The sequence below is a fragment of the Cyprinus carpio genome, chromosome A2 (assembly GCF_018340385.1).
Source record: "Cyprinus carpio isolate SPL01 chromosome A2, ASM1834038v1, whole genome shotgun sequence".
In the NCBI taxonomy this organism is placed as follows: domain Eukaryota; kingdom Metazoa; phylum Chordata; class Actinopteri; order Cypriniformes; family Cyprinidae; genus Cyprinus; species Cyprinus carpio.
The window spans coordinates 17,504,916-17,526,334 of NC_056573.1; the positions used below are offsets into that span (position 1 = coordinate 17,504,916).

A 21,419-nucleotide genomic window follows, 5' to 3' on the forward strand; every position below is an offset into this window, starting at 1 on the left:
GCTTTTACTGTAAATTTTACAACCTTTTTATATAGTGTGTGAGAGAATCCACAACTCATCCTTTCTCTCTCTCTCTCTCCTTCCCTCCCTCTCTCTCTCTCTCTGTCTCTCGCTCTCACTCTCCTTTCTCTCCAGATTTCTCTTGCCGAGCTAATCTGAATTGAAGCTAGATTAGTTCTGGACTGGCTACTGTCGACTATTGGAACACCCTCTAGAGGCTGCAGGAGGAGAACGCCAGCGCTGGCAGATCAATACAATGGGAGAGAGAGAGAGAGAACAAGACAGGGGGTAGAGAGGGATTGGGAGGGTAGAAGAAGGGCGAGGGAGAGAGACACAGAGGGAGGGAGACACAGAGATAGTGTGTGCATGTGCGTGTGTCAGTGAGAGAGAGAGAGGAGGGGTGCGAAAGTCGGATAGACAGAGAGAGAGACCGAGTTTAGAGCGAAAGCAAGGTGCACACGTTGCACAGCCTCCTCATTGCAGCCGCGGCTGGCAGCCAGAGAGGAACTCCAGTCTAACCGTTGGCAACGATAGACTACTGAAAAACACAGTTTGACTTATCAATAGATCTTTGCCAGAAACATTGTGAGAGGGAGAAAGCTGCTTAAGGACCAGGGGGACGCAGATAAGGAGGAAGATCTAAAGGCAATTACAACACCGGCTTCCAAAACTAGGTAAGTTGAGCATCTTGTGTTTAATAAGTGTTCTCTTCTCTTAGCAGCTGTGCTGTACTTGAGGAGTCTGACTGGGGAATGGGAGGGGGCTCAGGTAATGAATTGGTTTGTGGGTTGTGCATCAATCAGAACATTATCATTCTGAGCTTCAGACCGAATGTCAGGTTACCAAAGTCACATCAGGGAGCAGGGTCTGGTGTAACAAAAGCTGTATTCTTCTTCGATTACATCATTTGCATGCATTTCAATATGCATTGAGTAGATTTCGTTAAAACAGTACTCCAGAAAACATCAGTTTTATGCAATCATGTTGTTTTGAATAATTCACAAATGCAAGTACAGTGAGTAAAAACATTGCATGGATGGTTTTAAAGTTGGTTTCATATGCTCTTTTGACTTAAGTTATGATTGCAGAACTTCACTTTCATTATTTGTCATTTAGATAATAATATAGAATATTATAGAGTATTATAAATGTTCTATATGATGCATTCAAATCATATGTGGAAGTATATAGCCTACTGTATAAGTAACTGCATGCACAGAAATAGTAAGGATATGTAAAATATTTTACCATGTATATATACCTGGAGTATAAATCTTACATACAGTATATATTTAATATAATTTATTTTTTAAATGTATTACTTTTATGTATTATATATTGTGGTTTATATTACTGTACATAGAGCATGGACAATATTTATTAATATTTATTTAATTCAGACCTCTCCAATTCAAGATTTTCTATTGACTGATCACATCTAAATTTTTCAATAGGCCTAACTGAATTTGTATGAATTACTGATCACATCTAAATGTTTCAATTGGCCAAATTGAATTTGTGTGAATTGAATTTCATAAATTTAATTAGGCCAATTGAAAAATTTGGATGTGACCAGTCACTAGAAAATATTGAGTTGGAGAGGTTTTTATTTTTTACAGTGTAGGATTTCAAATATTAAGAAAATATTTAAAAATATAGTTATAATATTTAAAAAAAAAAAGTGTACTCTAGATACTGTTATTTTGTGCTGTTTAAAAATACAAATGCAAAACTGTAGATGTACATGTAGATTATGTATTTTGGTTCAGCTCAATTACACTGAAGTATGACATATATCAGCAAATTGTTTTAAGAAACAATCAAGAATGATTTAATTACTCTGTGCCTTTTTTACATAGATATTTTCTGAAAGCCAGCTTCACTGTACCCCAGAGTGAGCAATTATTCTGTGCAGTGGGCAAACTTTCCATCCAAAAAGTAGGGTATGCTGTTATGGGCAGATAATGATGTCACCATCCATCCTGTGGATAAACTGGCTGTTTATTTCTTCCACTACATCCTTGTGGCACCTTTTTCAGAGAAATATTCTCAGACTTGCTGTTGTGCATCCATTCCTCCTCCCTGCAGAGCTGCACTGTGAGGGATATTGTCGTATTTCTTAAGTGTTTGATTTGTCAAAGTCAGTTGAACATATTGTCCATGGGCAGAGAGTGTGGTATCGGCATGATATTAAAAATCTGGTGTGGGGCATCCTTTCTGCAGATTTATAGCTGGAGTATAAATCTTAACACTTCAGCTACGAGACCTTTTCTTCACCGCACTGCCATGTGAACGAATGATACCGCATGCCTCCCCACACAGTGTAAGATGAGAGCCCAGGGGTACATGGTAATCTCTCCGTAGGTAGATCACACCTCTCCGTGGCTCATTTCTTCCTTCCTCCTGCTCCTCTTTCATTAGTCTTAGGCATGATTTCAAAGCTTTCCCTGAGTCTGAGAATACAGATAACGCACTCTGCTCCCACTAGCACGCAGGCCTATATATTAAACATGCAGCCATCAGAAGGCTCTCTCTCAACCAACAGTCAAGTTTGTGGAAATGCTTTGGCTAAAATGGCAAAAGGCACACTCACTGCCAGTTCAAAAGTACTGAGAATGACAAGCAAATTCAAATGCTTCCACACAAGAAGATATTTAAAAAATGTCTTCACTAGCAAGAACCACACCACAACCTAATATGTAAATGAATAGTTTATTGTTCAGAATGTTAGGGATGAGTTGGAAGAGGATGAAAAGTTTAAGGGGACAGGATTATGGTCAGGTTGATCTGGGCATCTGGAATTGATGGCCTGGAGAGATCCAGGATCAGGGTATCGTCTAGTTTGTATATTTAGGTCAGATGATTAGGACCCCCCGATGCAACCTGAAAAAATAAGAATAGTGTCAGGGTTATGGACCTGTCTGTGTGTGTTTTTGCTCCCTGTGACCCAGTTTCTTCCTCATGTTGATTGTTAATTTGATTCCAGGTGTGTCTCGTTCCTCCCCAATTACCCTTGTTTTAAAAGCCCCAGTCCTTTCAGTTTGTGTTGGTTGGTTCTAAATGTCTATCCATGTGTTCCTGTATTTTCTACAGTTCCTGATTGGATTTTTAAAGACTGGTTTTGAAGAACTCCTCGTTCCTTGCTCCCTGAGTGAATTGTGACAGATAGCTGATTTGATTAAAGGAGAGGGGAGGGTGGGTTCGAGAAAAAGAGACAAACAGTGCGGTATGAGGTGGCCCGATATATGAAGGATTCGGGAAGTGATGTGATTGGTAGAGGCATGGCCTGTTCCCGAACCTCAGTTAAATAGTTAACTCCCCTTTAAAGAAAGTCAGTGAGATCCAATGTTATTTTTAACCCCAATAACTTTCATCAAATGGGCAAAAGCAGTTGAAACATTCCTCAAAAAAAAAAAAAAAAAAAAAAAAAAAAAAAAAATATATATATATATATATATATATATATTTATTTATTTATTTTTGTGTTCCACAGAAGAAAGTAAGTCATACAGGTTTGGAATGACATGAGTAAATAATCACCAAATTTAAATTTTTTTAGTGAACTATCATTTTAAGATTATTTAACACAACAATGTAATGACAAATCTTGGCTTTCTTTCTGTGATTATTTTTGGTCTGCAGAGCTGTTGTCTATCCACCTTAAAATTCAGAAATATTGCCATGTGTTGAATATTCTGACCAATGAGGGGGCATTTTTTTGATGTGATTTTTATTAACACAGTTTAGTTCATTTTGAAATGTTGCCATGTAAAAGTGAAATTAACCAAGCAGAAAAAAACCCATTGGTCTACATAGCAAAACAAGGCAAAAAGATTACAAATCTAAAGTAATGTTTCAATATGGGAAGACTTAAGAACATGCACACAATTGTATTGTAAAGTAATATTTAAAAAAAAAAAAAAAAAAGGGAAATTTTTTTTGCATATACCATAAAATTTATGATGAAAATCTCTATTTTATTCAACCACACCGAGAAAAAAAAAGGTGTAGAAACAATTTTAACTTAACTTAAAAAGTAAATTTAACAATTACAAAGAAATGGCAAGTAACACACTGAATTAAATTTGAAATTTTGTAGAAAACTCATAGTATTTTCTTGTAGAATGTACTCGAATAATCTTTACTTACAACTTCAAAAAATCTTTTTTTACAGTGAACTTTTGCAGTAAAATTATATTTTTTATAAGTAAAAAAATTAGTCACCTCATAATTTAATATAATATTAGCGCACCTGATCAGCAATATCTTGTGTTAATCATGATTGCATAATAAAATTAGATTTTTTCTCATACTTTCCCCTCTCAGTGAGATTAATTAATATGTAGCGGCACACCTGTGGCTAACCAAACAGCACAACTGTGTTAGTCTATGAGGAAATTAATAATTTACATAATATTTCAGTCTAGGGGCTTTGCTTTTGCACAGTGCCCAGCAGTGACTGTGCTGCAGAAGTTTCCTCTACACTTGCTATTAGACTGCTAAATGGTAATTAAGCCAGGGCCCCATTTGCATGCACTCTGCAGAAGAACATGAGTGTTTAAAAAGAAATCGGGCTCTATATATTGGACCACCCGAGGATCATTGTCCAAAATGAAAGCAGGTTGAGGCAGCTGCTCTCTTTGCACTCACTGTTCAACTTCCATTAAATAGCTTTCAAGTGACTATTCTTTTTTGTCATTGACTTAAATACAGTTTAGCTGATGGATCCGTTTACCATAATGCTATGTTATTGCAGTTTGTGTGCGTTTTTAATGCGCTTCTGCTGTTGAAATGACCCTTTTGGGCACGTTATTGTCCATGTTCAGCATAAGCCAAGGACACGTTAGTCGACAAAAATTGTTGTTGCTGAAGAAAATTCTACCATACAAAAGAGGCATTTCTCGTTCACCCCATCAAACATGAAGCCGTGGTCCGTCCTGTCAAGGGTTTAATCTGTTTGATAAATGCTTCGCCGGCTCTGAGCTGTTTTGGTGTTCACCTTCTGAAACCCACGCTAGCTTTAAATAATACAAGGTACAATGAAATCAAGTAATAGAGAAAGAAAATTACTTGAACCCTTGCCCACTGCTCATGCACCTATGTTTTTGCCTCTCCTGCCTCCTTTTTCTGCTTACATGTCCTAATCCTCCTGGAGATGATCCCCAGACTTTAATGCAGTCAGAAGGGGGAGCCGGTGAGCTCTTGCTTTGATTTGAAAATCTGCTCATGGGTTGATGATAGGATAGTTTCAGCACATCAGACAATGACTGTACTGCAGTGTGATGCTCTAAATTAATGGGATTAATGTTTATTTGGCTAATCTGATTAGTGAGTTAATCGGATTGAACTGCTTCAGAGTGTGCAAGAAATCCTGTGAGTAAAAAACAGATTCATCAACATTATTTAAAGGTGCAGTGTGTCATTTCCACACCACTAAGCAGCACCAAACAGAATTTTCACATTATGAATGTATTCAGATATGTTTTATGGACTCACTTGACACCGTTGTTCAGAAAACAAGTACCCCCACCCCAAATTTACATTACTGAATAAGAAAAAAAGCTGAAAGCGCAAAGTGATTTACTTGCAGAGAGCCTTATATATATATATATATATATATATATATATTATATATATATATATATATATATTTTTTTTTTTTTTTTTTTACTATGCCTGTCACATGTATGATTCCTCAGGACACCTATGCCAGTTATATCTGTCAGGTATGTAGTTGGAAAATTTTATCCTTGGTAGTCAAGAAAAAAATAACTAAATAAAAATTGCTTACAGCACCTATAATAGTGAAAATGCAACAAGTCAGCACTTTGGTTTTTGTGTGTTTTATTGGCCTTATATCATGTATACCTGACATGTAGCCTGACAATTTTAGATACATTTCCAACTACTGGCATACTGAAAGGCTTTGCTGAGCCAAAGAAAATCAGCAATCAATATAGGGCTTAAAAACAAGCAAGCAAAAAAACTGTTATATAGTGTTCAGTGACAAAGAACATTTGACTTATCAGTTTGCATTCGATCAGGGGCAGCTAACAGGGCGATTGATTGCTCTGTAAAGCTCTGGAGGAAATGGAAGGAATGAATAAATCAGGAGTGAATTACAAACACACAGATAAGAGCCAGGTATTTCTTTGTTCCTATCAGGAACAGTCAATTGTTTTGATCTACTGTGTGTGTATTCTTAAAAGAGAAGCATCTAAAAGAGGACAGGAAGTAAGAAGACAGCAGGCAGGCAACAGCCGAATGTGTTCATCAATACTGAGGACAAAGACAAATAAGACCATCATGTGTATTGTTGAGAAAGCTGAATATATATATATATATACTGAGGACAAAGACAAATAAGACCATCATGTGTATTGTTGAGAAAGCTGAATATATATATATATACTGCCCATCCAAAAAAAAGTCACCACCTGGATTTAACGAAGCAAATAGTTAAGATCCTCCCGTTGGATAATTACTGAATGTCGTGGTCAGCTGACTACCTGAATATACTGAATGACCAGGATATTCCATCAATTAATTTTTTCTTCCCTGATGGCACGGGAATATTCCAAAATGACAATGCTCAAATTGTGAAAGAGTGGTTCAGTGAGCAAGCAACATCATTTTCACACATGGATTGGCCACCACAAAGTCCCGAGTCAGACCTTTACCCCAATGAGAATCTTTGGGATGTGTTGGAGAAGACTTTGCACAGTGGTCTGGCTCTCCCATCATCAATACAAGATCCTGGCGAAAAATTTATGCAACTCTGGCTGGGAATAAATGTGACATTGCAGAAGCTTATCGAAATGATGCCATGTCGAATGCGTGCCATAATCAAAGCTAAAGGCAGTCCAACAAAATATAAGAGTGTGTGACTTTTTTTTTTTTTTTGGACGGGCAGTGTATATATATATATATAACAGAATGCTAGAATGTCTTGCAGGAAATGTCATCTGCCAAAGCAGCCAAATTATGGATACATTTTTCTTTTTACTTAGCACCCAGTTCACACCTTTTTATTTATTTATGTATTTTTTAATGCATTACCTCTTTAGTCAGAGCAATCTTTGATTTCCAGTGTGGGTGAGGTCACATTTATTTCAGCCAATCAGGTTTGCTGCAGATCTTGCGCTTGTTAATTGACATGTGATTAAGGAGGAAAACAATTATTTGCCCCAGTGAAGATTCCATCTGTCTTCCATTAGTTAGAATTGTATCATTAACTTAATATGTTATCTGCTCACAAATTTCCTTTGCTAAATGTTGGGAATGGAAATGTGCCAGCTCGTGCTTGGATTTTATTTGTAGCTCTTTAAAGGGGCACCCTCGGTGATACAGATGTGAACCTACATATAATATTAAACTTTCTTATACAATGTCATTTTCAATTATTCCTAGTATTCCGACACTTCAGCAGGATTCTGGAAGCGACATGGCCAATGGCTGCTGTCACAAGAAATCATCGACAAAGTGTCAAATATATATTGCTAAAGGACACAGGGTACAGCAGCCATGCAAAGTACAGCTCGCCATGGTAGAGAGAGAGAGAGAGAGAGAGAGAGAGAGAGAGAGAAACTTAAATATTTATCTTCTTTTATTCAGAAACATTTCTCACCAAAATTGCTTGTATTCATTATTTCAGCCCGAGACTGCATAAAACAAATGATTTTATAATGACTTCTAGGCAGTGCTAGTAATTACAGCAGTGGAACTGATTACGTTTATCCAATAATTAAACAAATATCATTGATTTCCCACAGAGGGACAGCCCAGCTCCCAAACAGCCATCATCCTCCATCCGCTCCAGCTTCCTGTTTTCCCTGAAGCAATAGGCCAATCAAATGACTGCGATTTGAGAAGTGCAATAAAAGTCAGACACATTGATATTCTGTGCAATGGTCTTTCCTGTCCCTTTGTCAGTAGATAAAGATTGAAAAGAGGTGGTTTGTTGAAAAATTGATGTATATCACACACAGCCCTTCTGTTGTAGCAGGAATCAGCAGATCTGTTATGTGGATATTTGCTTTGACCTACTGTTAGGAGTTGTGTGGCTGGCTCGTGTTGGTCTTTCACTAGCTAGTTCTCCCCATCTGTGCACGCAGATGGATGAACACTCCCACATTAAGTTTTCTTTGCCAATTGCTATCCTTCCTGCTTTGTAGTTAAAAGAGAAAATTGAAGCATTTTTGGATCCTTTGTATCTTTGCTAAGCGGTCCATCTATTACTTCATTGCCTCTTTCGTGGACATTTCAGGCTAACTAATAAAGTCTTGATTTGTCAGCTGAATGCATGCGGAATGATATCAGCCTGTGTCTTATTTGAATGGACAAGTGCATTCAAGTGATCGTCTGGGAGACTTGATCTTTAAACAAAGGCCCACACAATTGCTGACGAGTGTAATACTTAAATAGATTCTGTCTGCTGAGTCGGGGAAGAATTGCGAGCAGACTCAGAGATTTACATTCAAATACGCCGCAGCATGGCTATGTTGTCATTTGATGTAAATGCCTTTGGTCAACATTGTGTTTGTCATAGAAAGACGAACTGTTTGGAGATGCCTCTAAGCATTTCAAAGAGACTTTTAGGACAGTTTTTAATATGATAGTTCAGCCAAATATGAATATTCTGTCATCATTTACTCACTCTCATGTTGTTCCAAAACTGTTTGACTTTCTTATAGGCTACAAAAGGAGTTGGATATTTATGTTGCTTTTTCCATACAATGAAAGTCAATGGTAACTAGGGGCTGTGAAGCAAAAATAAATAAATATTTGATTATGTGCATATCAAATTTGGCATGTCGTGACTGTTTAAGAGAACCACATTTAACATCACTGCCGTCAAGCATGTTGGAATGCTATATTTGAATATATTATGATGACGAATGTAAATTATATATTGTTTCAATATTTTACTCACACAAAGGTAGCAATATAGCAATCAATTTATCATTAAAATTTATGGTGCCTTTTTGCATTTTTTTGGAGTCGGTCACCATTCACTTTCATTGTATGAAAAAAAAAGCTGTGTAAAACATTGTTTAACCTCTCATCTTGCCATCCACTGAAGAAAGAAAATCATACTGGTTTGGACAACATGAACAGATTTATTTATTTATTTTCTTCATGCTGGATTCCGGGGAAAATTCTGAAAAAAAAAAATTGTAGTACTATGCAGAGTTTCTGGTAAAATTGCTCAAGAATTCAACCAGCACACAGTGGGTTATTAATTCAGCCCAATACTTCCAATATCTAAAAGTATAATGTGATTTTGTGTGTGTGTGTGTGTGCACATCACAAGTGTCATCCTACTATTCACAGTTTTTTTTTTTTTGGTGAGGTTTTTATCTCATAGACAAGCAAGACACGTCTCCTCCAAACTGCCATGGAGCAGAAATGGTTTGTGCATGTTTTTAAGCGGTGTTAATGTGTGCTGGCCTAAGGAACACACATCGTTGGAGAAAACATCTCAGACTGATTAGTTTATAAAATCTAGCCGCACGGTCTGTGCAGTCTGACTTCATATTTCACATTACATTAACCCACCAGCCCAGCAACAGAGTACAATGAGGTTTTTCTGGGCTGGCAGTGTGTGTGGTACAGTGGAAGAGCTGTTATGAAGGAAAGGACAATAGAATTGGCAACAGGTCTTTGTTCTAATCAGGCTGTCTCAAATAGGCACTTTCGTTTTCATTTCAAGGTAGCTTTCACCCAAAAAGGAATTATTTTTTCACCCTATACGCTGCTCCAAAACCATATTACCATGGAATATACAAGGTGAATTTGTGAAGAATATCAACTTTTTTTATGTACCCTATACTCCATGGCACTATTAAATTGTATTATTATTATTATTATTATTATTATTATTATTATTATTATTATTATTGTTGTTGTTATTGATAGTTCATGAGATAATTAGCCTCAGAAGAAACTTGGCAACATGATTGAGGATGAATAACTGATTTATTTATTTATTTTTCTCAATTGTTTTGGGACACTGGGATTATTATGTGATTCAGTTTTGTAGAATTACTGTAATTGTGTTTTATTAAATTGTATAATTTTAATATTTTTAAAAATAAATTATTACTCATCCTCACATTGTACTTAAACCGTATGAACATAAAAAAAAATCCTGCACATAAAAGGAAATTTTTATTTATTTATTTATTTTTGAAGAAGAAGAAGAAAATTCACTGATTTGTTGGTTGCAGGTGAATTAGTGTACCAGATGCAGCCTATAAAGCTTCACTCAGTACAATGTGCAATATCAAAGACATTTTGTGAGAGGTATCACAGTCTCTTTCACTAAATATAAATCTGACCCTCTGACATATCTTCTTGTGAGGTGAAGCTCTCTCCATAGTACATCTGTTTGCTCTGGTGGCATATTTATTTTGTGCAAATTATTTATTTGCTTAAATCCCAAAGACAAACAAAATGACATTTCCATGCATTACGCTCGATATTCACTTGACCTCAGTGTGTATTGACTGTGCACTGGAGCGAGACAGTACTGACCAAACAAAATGCACAAAAATGCTTTGACCTTTACTGTCTGTGTCCAGATCTGGCACAAAACGATTGAACTCTGTATCTTAAAGCACAAAAGCATGCATAATGTATTTTGAAAAAAGTGCATATTTGTATAACTACAGTATTTAAAATAAAGAACACTAGATTTCTTTAAAAAAAAATAAAAATAAAAAAATCAGCTTTACTGTTCTACCAGTCCAGTCCTCACAGCAGACACTGAAGGCACAACTTCTTTGTATTCTGTGAACATTCAGTTTTGCCTCTAAGTTAAAATAAGAAGTTATTCATGTGTAATATTTGTTTATTCATCTATTCATTATCAACTCGACTGTTTGTTTATTGTTTGATTTTTATTTTTTTTATTTTATTTTTTTTTTGGGGGGGGGGGGGGGGGCGGGGGTTGCTGAATCAAATCTAGTGTTTACACACTTTGTGTTATTCATCAGCAAGCTTGGGGAATAACAGAATATTGTTTCTTTTCGTTAAAAAAAAAAGGTTGGGGGGATTGCTAGCAGGATTACAATTTTTAGTTTCAAAATAAATCAAGTATGGGTCTTAAAACCCACCAAAATGTTTTTTATTGTTTATAACACATACTGTAAAAAGCTTTTTGTTTTTGTAAATGTCAGTTTTGTAATAGTTTTTACAAATGTTGTTTTTAAATGTCTATTTTTCAAAATATTTAGGTTTGTAATATTTGTTTTTCTCTCATCATTATTTGCCTATGAAATTAGCTTGAAAACTTGATTAGTGTACTATTGTGCTGCTATTCTTCTTATTTTGCTGGTTCTCTGTGGGTGTGGTGCTGCGCCCTTCTAGTCATGGTGCCCCTGGGCATGCGCCCCAGTATCCATTGTTAATCCAGCCTTTGGGACAGTAAGGCCACTGACATTTTGTTCCTGCTTTGTAAATTGTATTAATTAATTATCTGTAGCAGAATAGATTTTTTTTTTTTTTTTTTTTTTGCAGTAGCCCTTTTTTTTGCAAGTTAAACCGGTTTAGAAAGACATTTTACCTCACACTTTACAACCTTGAGCTTGTTGCTGGTCACTGAGCCAGTCAAATTGTTAGACCCACAAGAAGCTGAAATCACCAAACTGAAGATGAGAAGACATCTGTCTATTGAGATAAGGCACAAACCATTTCAGAGCAGAATGGCAGCCGTTCAGTGCACAGGCACACAGTGGTTTAAAAAAAGCAAGAAGCCTTTGAAGTTTGATTATTCAAATTAAAGCTGGCAGAGTTAAATGTTAAATGTGAGAAAAGTGACCAGGAAACTTAAAAAAAAAAAAAAAAAAAAAAAAAACTATTGGGGGAAGGAACACCCCCCCCACACACACACACACACACCTTTTTTTTAATTATAATTTGGTATTTTTTATTTAACTGTCAGCATTAGCGGTACAAATACAACACTTGCATGTGCAAAGTTGACACTTTCCTGTCCTGGTTGTGTGCTATCCAGCCTACAGAACCAAGAAGCCCTAAAAGGGATTAGATAAATGTTTTCTGGGAATGTTTTAAGGAAATGCATGAGTCGTGCGGGGCAGTCATGCTTGAAATTGAGTGAAATCACATATTCAGGGAGACATGTTGGATCACATACACACTATTGTCAGCCTCTAGTGATCGCCCTCCATCCTCCTATGTCCTCTAGCCATTCTTATATCACCAGAATGAAGGAGCAACTCATGGGCTAGAATCGTGAGGAGCTGACTATCACAAAGCACTTCAAAGGTCACTGCATTTCAAATCTGACCATAATTTTCAGTGCACACCTTTATGGTGGAGAGACCTTCGGACTGAAGCATCAATTATGTTGCAAAAGAAACAGTGAAGAGGAAGATAAAAAAAGAGGTCACATTTATGTCATTAAAATCCTTTTGAAGAGGAAGAATTAAATCTCAGTGGACTCTTGAGAGAGGTGATGTTCTTGAGAGAAAATGAAATTTTTATCCACTGGCGAAACATAGTTGCAGTGCTAGTTTAGAGCCCAGCCTCCACACAAATAAACTTTTAATAAAATTTGCATTACATGCATTGTATCATATTCTTATCTTATCTTTGGTATTTTTCCATATTAATGCTTTACAAAAAGGTCCAGTATGTTACTGCATTCCAGTATGTTACTGCATTATTTAATGCATTAGGTATCATAAATTATTAATATTATTATTATTATTATTATTCTTATTATTATTATTATTATTATTATTATTATTATTATTATTATTATCCCTGTTATTATTATTATTGTTATTATTTTTATTAAAAAGTTAAATTGTACATTTTTGGATTTGGATTTTTTTATTATTATTATTATTTAAATATATTAATAGTTTTGGATTTGGATTTTTTTTTTTTATTAAAATATGTTAATATTTTCTTTAATAATAACATTATTTTCTTTTGTTATTATTATTCTTATTTTATTATTCTTATTTGTTTTCTTTTTTGCTATTGGTGGCACTAACCACCACACTTCAGCTATAAAAGCAGAGATAAAAAGAAGAGCTTTAAAGAAAAGCAGATGAATACCTCGAACTACATGAATACCCTTTCCTGACATCTAAACCAACATACCTGTACTTTCATGTGGTGCAGCTGCTCATTTAAAGACTTAAGCACTATATCTGTCTTCACTGTACAGCTCAAAGTATACAGACTGTTCAAATAAAGAAGGATAATGCTCCGTAAAAAAAACTGCAGCCTCAATCGCAGAGACATAGACATTCCTTATGGAAGAGGTTTTAGCATATTTCTAAAATTGTCTTTTTGTGCATTGTGATCCAGTTTTAAACAAGCCAGAGCAGCCACAGTTCTCCAACTTCCATTTACCTATTTTTCCTCGGAACACTGCTTCAAAGTAATCTAAGCCCGCCAAGCTATTAAACAACAATAATAACAGCAAGTCCTTGTTCATTGTGCCATATCTGTCAGCTGCAGTGTGGGTGCCAGGAGACAAATTGGTGAGCCCAAATTATCCAGCAATACCCTCATACTTATGTTCTACAGAGACAGAACTCAATATTTGGAGTAATGCAGGAAGGATCAATAAACACCTTTAGGCTTTTCAACTGTTCTGTTCTGAACAAGCATGACCGTTATCAAGTGCAAGGTCAGAATTTTTGCTCTTTTAATCACATTGAACATTCTGGACCACCAGTGGATTGAGCTTTTCAGCAAAGGAGTATCTACAGACTTAGAGGTAAATATGTCTAATCCAAAAATGCATATATAATTCATTCAATGTTTCTTAGGATTGTGTATGTTCACTGTAATCCCAATACAAGGTTTGTGGGACACAGAGAGCTACTCATGAAATAACATCATACTGTACATTATTCTTCAAAGAAAGAAACGAAGGACATTCTCTCTAGATCATATCTCTTCTGCCACTGTGTTATTCATCTTGACAAGCAATGTTTAATGGCAGTTTGCTACTCAGCACTTAATATTCATAAAGTGGCACATTTACCTCTACAGATTTTAAGATTTCAACCATTTCTAAACTACTTAAAATGAAAAGAATGCATGTGAAATCTGTGAAAATGATGTTGATTCTTTCGGTCAGGGAAAAAAAAAATGTTATGTATGTATACTTAACTATCTATCCATCTATCTATAAAAGAATTCTGGGAAGAAGAAAATATATAACATTTTCCACAGAAATATTATGTTGAACAACTGTTTTCAACACTGATAATAAAAAACTATTTCCTGAGCAACAACATATTAGAATGATTTCAGAGACTGAAGTAATGGCTGCTGAGGTTTTTCAGCTTTGCCGTTACAGAAATAAATTACATATTAAAATGTATTAAAATAGAGAGTAGTTGTTTTAAATTGCAATAATGTTTCAGTTTTTTTTTTGTTTGTTTGTTTGTTTGTTTGTTTGTTTTGTCAAATGAAGGATAAGGCATAAAACAATAAAACGGCGTACATTTTAAAAGTATTAAAAATAAAAGACAGTTTAACGTGACCTTCATATAACAAAATAAAAATGGAAACGGTGAAACCTGTTACTTTTGATAAAATGTGTGAAGCTGTAGAAAAGCTGCCCTTACCTCATTGTATTTGCCAAATAGTTATATTCTATATGAGTGGTTTAAGCTAATTTAAGCTTTAATATGAAAATGTAGTTTCTTTCTTTATATAGTTTCTTTGAAAAATTAACAGGAGAACGGTACTAGGCATTAAAATTAAATAAAACTGGTTTGCATAAATTTTGTTTTCAATCAGGCAGGGAAGTGAGGGAGAATATTGGGGTGAGGTGAGGAGTAGTATTTTTAGACAAAGCCAGCCAGTAGTGTCAGGACCTGCATAAGTAGTTCCCATTTCTTCTGTCTCTGATGTCTCAGAACTTCACGACCCCCACAGCCCCTGTACCGTCAATGCGGTTGCCAAGGAAACGGGTGTCAGGCTTAGATGAAGGGTGTTGGAAATAGACAGGGGCTCTCAGGTCTGCTGCACCCTCTGTCCAGTGTTTCCCGTTAGGTGTGGTTCAGACTGCTAAATAAATGGCATTGCTGTAAAGATAAGGAAATGCATTATGAGTTTGTGTGCTGCTTTGCACAAAACAAACAAACAAACAAAATGGTCTTTTTTGCCTCTGAGGAGGCATTTTATGAATTCAGCGGTTACAGAAGCGGACTGTGAATCAGTCCACTGAGTCGCCAGATCATGTAACCACTCAATAAACTGCCAAAAGTCCAGCTGGCGATATCCCAGGGCTCCCGGGCAACTGCCGTAAATTAGTGCCGAATCCCACTCCCTGCTGACTGAGGAACAGTGTTTAGACTCTGTGTACCCACTGGCAAAAGCAGCCCACCTGCGCACATGAGCCCAGGTCTGTGGCATTTCATCAAAGCTGACGTAGGAACAGGGCTAATGTTGCTTCGCTGGGGTAACAAAAGGTTCCCACTTTTAGTTAAATGGCTTCAGCTGTGGGTTTTAGTCAACATGTATGTGGAGTAGGAACTGTGTGTTACACACAACTGACTTTACACTGAGAGTGACAGAGGCCATCAGTATGGGTGTAAATGGCCATGTTGTGATGCTCTTCCATCTTCTTCCTTTAATGCTTCTGTGCTGGTTTATTATCGCTGAACAGCCGATTTGATTCTGTGGAAACAAATTATAGTTCAGTTTAGCTGTAAATTATAATAGTTAATCTGTCTGCTTGACTCATTGTTTTCAACCTAAACATTTGTTTACTGCATTCTTCCAGCTCTTGTTTTTTTTTTTTTTTTTAAATGAAATTAAATGATACATCTAATCATTTTTTATTTCTTTCTTCTTTTTTCTTCGCCTTTTTCCTTCCCTCTTTCTTCAGCTTTTGTTTCTTTTTTCATTATTTTTAATTCCTTTCCTCTCTTCTCTTCTTTTTCTATTTTCCTTAATTTCTCTTTTTTCTTTTGTCTTTTCAATCTCTCTATCTCTCACTTCTATTTTTTTTCTTTTCATTCCTTTTTTTTTTCTTTTCAAACCTTAGTTGGCCTTAGCTGGTCTGTCTCCTGCATTTCTTTTTTTTACTTTTCTTTCTCTTTTATTTTCTTTTTATTTCCTTTTCTCTATTTTTTTCCCATTTTCCATAAATGTCATTGTCTTTCTTTTTTTTCTCTTTTCAGCTCAGTTTCATTCCTTTCTTTTTCCTTTCCTTTCCTTTCTTTTCTGTACTGCACTGTTCTTTTTCGTTCTCTTCTCTTCTCTTCTCTTCTCTTCTTCCTTGCTTTTCATGATGATCATAGGGTTGCAGTAATTCTCTACCAACAGGACTCTGCAGAACAACAGGCAACATTGTTTATGCTCCATTTTTCATGCTGGGTCCTCATCCTTTTATTTCTCTGGATCTTTGCGTTACTAATTATTCAAAACTCTTTTTGGTATCGACAGACATAGGACAATTGCTTCTTCAGTCACACGTTTTAAGCAAACACTCTTGTCACGCTTCAAATACAGAGCAGTCAGTAGCCATTTAGGGGGTAATAAAACACTAGATCCCAGAGGAAAAGTGCTCAGCGCTATTGGCAGTGGAAGCCGAATCTCAATTACTCTCTCTCTCCACCACATCCCCTTTCTCGCCGGCGTCCTGCACCTGCCAAGGAGCTGAAAATTTTGCACTGTCATGGAGACGTCAACAGTGTTACAGACCAAGTGGCGCAGCTACCTCAGCGACAACCATCAAATCCCTCTGAACTCCTTCCAAATCCATCTATCTTCCTAAGCTCCCCCACATGGCCTGTAGATAGTCAGCTTGGGATGTGGGTCTTGGCCAGAGAGTTCTCCTCTCATCTCTGTAAGCTTGGAGAGCTCTGAAGGGGACGTCAGGTCCAGCAGCACTGCTTCTGTACCTGCGTTTGAACCTGCCATCCTGCTGGGATTCAAACGTCTCCTCTGAGACACACTTGCCCATTTTGTCTGGATTTACTGTCTGTCTCACTTCTGCTCTTCTGACTCACAGGTGCTGGGTGTCACTTTCATCTCAGCCTCCTACCTTTTATTAACTCATAACTGGGTTGCTGTGTTCCTGGGTCACTGCTGTTACATACTGATGAAATACCATATATGCTGTGACATCATGCTGACCTCTTGTGACAGATTTGCCCTGTGTGGATGAAGCAAAGATGTATTGTGATGGATGAACAACCAAAACAATGTGTTATCAAGCTTATTTTAAAGCTTACATTAACAGGTTACAATATCCACACTGTTCACCTAACCAACACAGTGTTGCCTACTAGAAGTACAGCATAAGCGTAGGTGCGAGTAGTGTCAGCATCAAGCCTATTTTTGTTACATATAACTTGTGGAACTCAGAAGTAAATATGGTGAAAATGCAGTATAAACCTACAGTACATTTCAACATATATATTTGACATGTATGCTTTCAGAAAGCAAAATTAAAAACTGGATTAAACTACATTTTACTTTCACATTTTTGGTAGAAGCTTTTATCCAAAGTGTGTGTTCTCTGAGAATCAAACCCACGGCATTAGTGTTGCTAGCAGCATGCTCATTGAGCTACAAGAATGCCATATACCTTAACACTCACACAAATACTTTCTATTCAGTAAATCTGACTGAATCTAAATTAAGCAATTTCATTTTCAAAGAACTGTGTTGGCATGATTTTTATTTTTTTTTTATTTGTAGAATATTGCCAATGTGTCAAAATACACCATAAAAAAGTGAAATAAACAACTACAAATATAATCATGAAATTGAAAAGAAAAAAATAAACAATGTAACATAAGATATATTGAATATAACTTCATATAACAACATAAATAAATACAAAATTGATTTAGGCAGTTTATTGCTACATTGGGTTCCATTCTGTGTAGTCCATTCTGGTAACTTAATCATTTTCATTGGCTTTTGATAACCATTTAATAACAGATGTCCATTATTAGTTCAGTAACACATCAGAAACGCTCTCAGTGTTAAAGCACAACATTAGCCTGTATACTGTTACACGGCACACTGCTTCTATGCATGGCATGAAACAGGCCTCAGACTGGCCTCGGATCCAACCCTCTGCGGCTCGGCTCTGTGGGGGTTGGTGGTGCGTTTGTGTTAAAGGAACTGTGGTGAATGATTAATTGTACAGAGAGCTGTGAAAATCACTTTGTTAATTGTGTGGGAGGTTGAAGAAAAAGCATGCAGAGATTTTCTCCTTCAAAAGCAGCTTCTACCCGACTGCTTCGCTTGACAGTTTTGCAGCTGTCCATATAAATCTATGTTTTGAAAGCATGCTCGGTGTGCTCATGAAAAACAATTAGGAATAAGCTATTCTTGTAATTTCATCGTATTTGCTGGAAAAGAATAAGTCAACATTGTGGATCATAAAGCATATTTATCAAGACAGAGAGCATATGAAGAGCACAAACTATTTGTATAGGTACACTATTTTTTGGCCAATTGTTGCAAAGCAATGCTCATAAATTCCTGCACTCTCTTATGTATGCATAGAAATTCTCTCGAGGTAGAGTTATGGCTGGGAAAATATGCCTTAGTGTACTTCTTCAGTTCACAGTACTTCAGTCTTTGACATGAAACAAATAGGTGTTCTTATATAGCCATTTATAGCCTGTCCTGAATAGAGCTCCTCAGAAAAAAATAACATTGTATCTGTGTGTAAATGCAGTTTGGATGGAGGTGGGAGCTCATTTACCATGCTGTCTGATGAATGATATTTCTTACTAACTGTTCAGCTCAAATATCACCTTTTGTGAGAGAGTGAAAGCAGATGAAACAGCAAAGCAAAAACAAACAGGGCCCCAGACTGCAATTAAACTGCTTCCAAATTAAACAAACATACACATTTGTGACAATAACTGAAAATGTACATAGTTTGGAATACTTTGAGTGTATTCATATAAGGATTCACAATTGACTCCCTCACTGAACCCAGAGTCATTTTTTGGATAGGTCCATTTGAAATGAGCAAACACACCACGAGCCATGCTGTCCAATTCAAGAACGAATGACTCTTATGAACCAGTTTTTTATGAGTTAGTCAAAAAGATTTGGAAAGCACAACTGAAGTCACTCATGAGATAGCGGTTTAAATCATAGTCAGTAAATCATTCAGAGCCGTTACTGAGCTCATAACTGTGTAATTTTTCAGTTAGGTCCGTTCTGAATTAAGTCGTTATTGTAATGTGCACACAACTTTCTTTAGAGTAATTGTTCCTAAAACAACGTTGTAACTGAAGATGCATATTGGTAATAATTTCTTAAAACCCATTTAAATATTTTACAAATAATTATCAGCTATTGTTTTTCATAGTTGGATCATGGATCATGGGAGTGGCATCATCAAATTAGGTGTTTTCCAAAAAAGTACACATACTACTATACTAACCAGAAAAAACAAACAAACAAAATAACCCTTAACATATATATATATATAATAATATATATATATATATATATATATATATATATATATATATATATATATATATACATATACATACAGTATATACAGTATAGATAGATAGATAGATAGATAGATAGATAGATAGATAGATAGATAGATAGATAGATTGATAGATTGATAAAATAAACATAACTTAAATTGTCATATTCTATCCTAAAATGTCCCTTCATTAATGACTGTTAGAAGAGAAGTTAAAATAGAAAACTGCACTTAATGAACTTGAGCATTCCTGAATTCTTATCTTTATTAAGTAATTGTTATTTTTATTTTTAAATTTTGTTTTTGTTTTGGTTTTTTTATTTTTAGTTTTAATACAGTTCTGTGTGTTTTTTTTTTTTTTTTGTCTGGAGCCCTGAGAAATGCTGAAATTTCATTTAAATTCCTACACACATACAACAGTTCAAAAAGCTTGCATTTATTAGCAAGTAATGAGCGCAAAGTTATGACAGTTTTAGAATTCACTCCATAAAGCCAATCTTTGCCAAAGAAAAATACCTCCCTGTCAAAACCAAGAGGAAATATCACAGCCATATTTCACATTTTATTAACATAATTTTGAAGTCGCCCGGGGCTAGATTTGTATTTATACTGTGTGAGCCCCCTGGCTAATTCTCAGCTGAATTAAATTCAGTGCCTCAAAGTAACTGTGACATTTTGGCTGCATAAATATTATCCTCACCCTCGTGAACACTGATTAATTGCAAGGCTAAACTAAAAAGCAATAAACTAAAAACTAAAAGGCAACAGTTGCTGGTGTGTTTGCTATATTATTGGCTTTCCTTCAGTTTTTCATTTCTCACAGTCTGTGTTTGTGGTCTCTGAGAACTGCCCAATTAATGTAATGCACTCAAGTTTTTAATGCCCACTCTATTATAAAGCAGTTAAAGATTCCTTTCTATTCATATTTTCCCGGCATAACTTTACCTGACCTTTCTAAAAGCTTTTCTTCCATGCACATTTAACTGCATAGGTCTGTACAGTACAGTAAGAGAGAGTCAGCTTCTTTCTTTAGTGCATGAATGCCAATCCGTTTATTCAAAATCAAACAGATGGAACAGAAACTTCTGCTATTATTAAACAGAGCCTATAATCATGTCAGTCAGACTGAGGTTAAACTACAGAAATTCACATTCAGATGCACAAGTTTAAGAGAAAAGTGGGGTTCAATAAGTCCAAATCTCTCAAAGCTGCTTTTTTAATTCAACAGTGCAATCTGTCACATTCTGATCATGTCATGTTACTTCTGCTTCTAAGGCTTAGTACAACTGGTGTGTATAAAAAGTAAAAACACAATTAATCATTTTAACTTAAAGCAACATCTCGAAACATGCAATGTCACAGAACACTACAACATAGATATTACTTATTATTCTCTGAAATATTGCAAAAGCCTTGTTTTCTTTGAAATATTGATATATGTGATTGATTTGATGTTTTTATTGGCATATAATGTACTTAATTTGCTTAACATTTTTAATGGAATGACAGCCGTAATACTTAGTGTACAAATTAAGAAGCAGCATTGTTTAATCATCTTATGGGATGATTGATAGCCTGGATAGCTCTGGAAATAAAACTCCTGAGAGGTAAATATGTGAAAGTGAAGTGACATACAGCCAAGTATGGTGACCCATACTCAGAATTTATGCTCTGCATTTAACCCATCCAAAGTGCACACACACACACAGAGCAGTGGGCAGCCATTTATGCTGCAGCACCCAGGGAGCAGTCCTTGCTCAAGGGCACCTCAGTCGGCACTCTCAGTATTGCTGGCCCGAGACTCGAACCCACAACCTTAGGGTTAGAAGTCAAACTCTCTAACCATTAAGCCACAACTTCCCCAACCATGAGAGTTTACAGAGTACCTGTGAATGACATAGAAAATATGTGTGTGTGTGTGTGTGTGTGTGTGTGTGTGTGT

At 35.9% G+C, this 21,419-nt stretch overlaps 1 protein-coding gene across 1 annotated transcript in view; it reads left to right on the forward strand.

The window, feature by feature from the left end:
* The first annotated feature begins 528 nt into the window (after window positions 1-528).
* The window catches only part of LOC109083811 (tenascin-R-like), a 127,885-nt gene continuing 106,994 nt past the window's right edge, over window positions 529-21,419 (forward strand). Inside the window, 1 exon segment of the mRNA XM_042775899.1 lies at window positions 529-674. The gene's annotated coding sequence lies outside the window, so the exon portion shown is untranslated.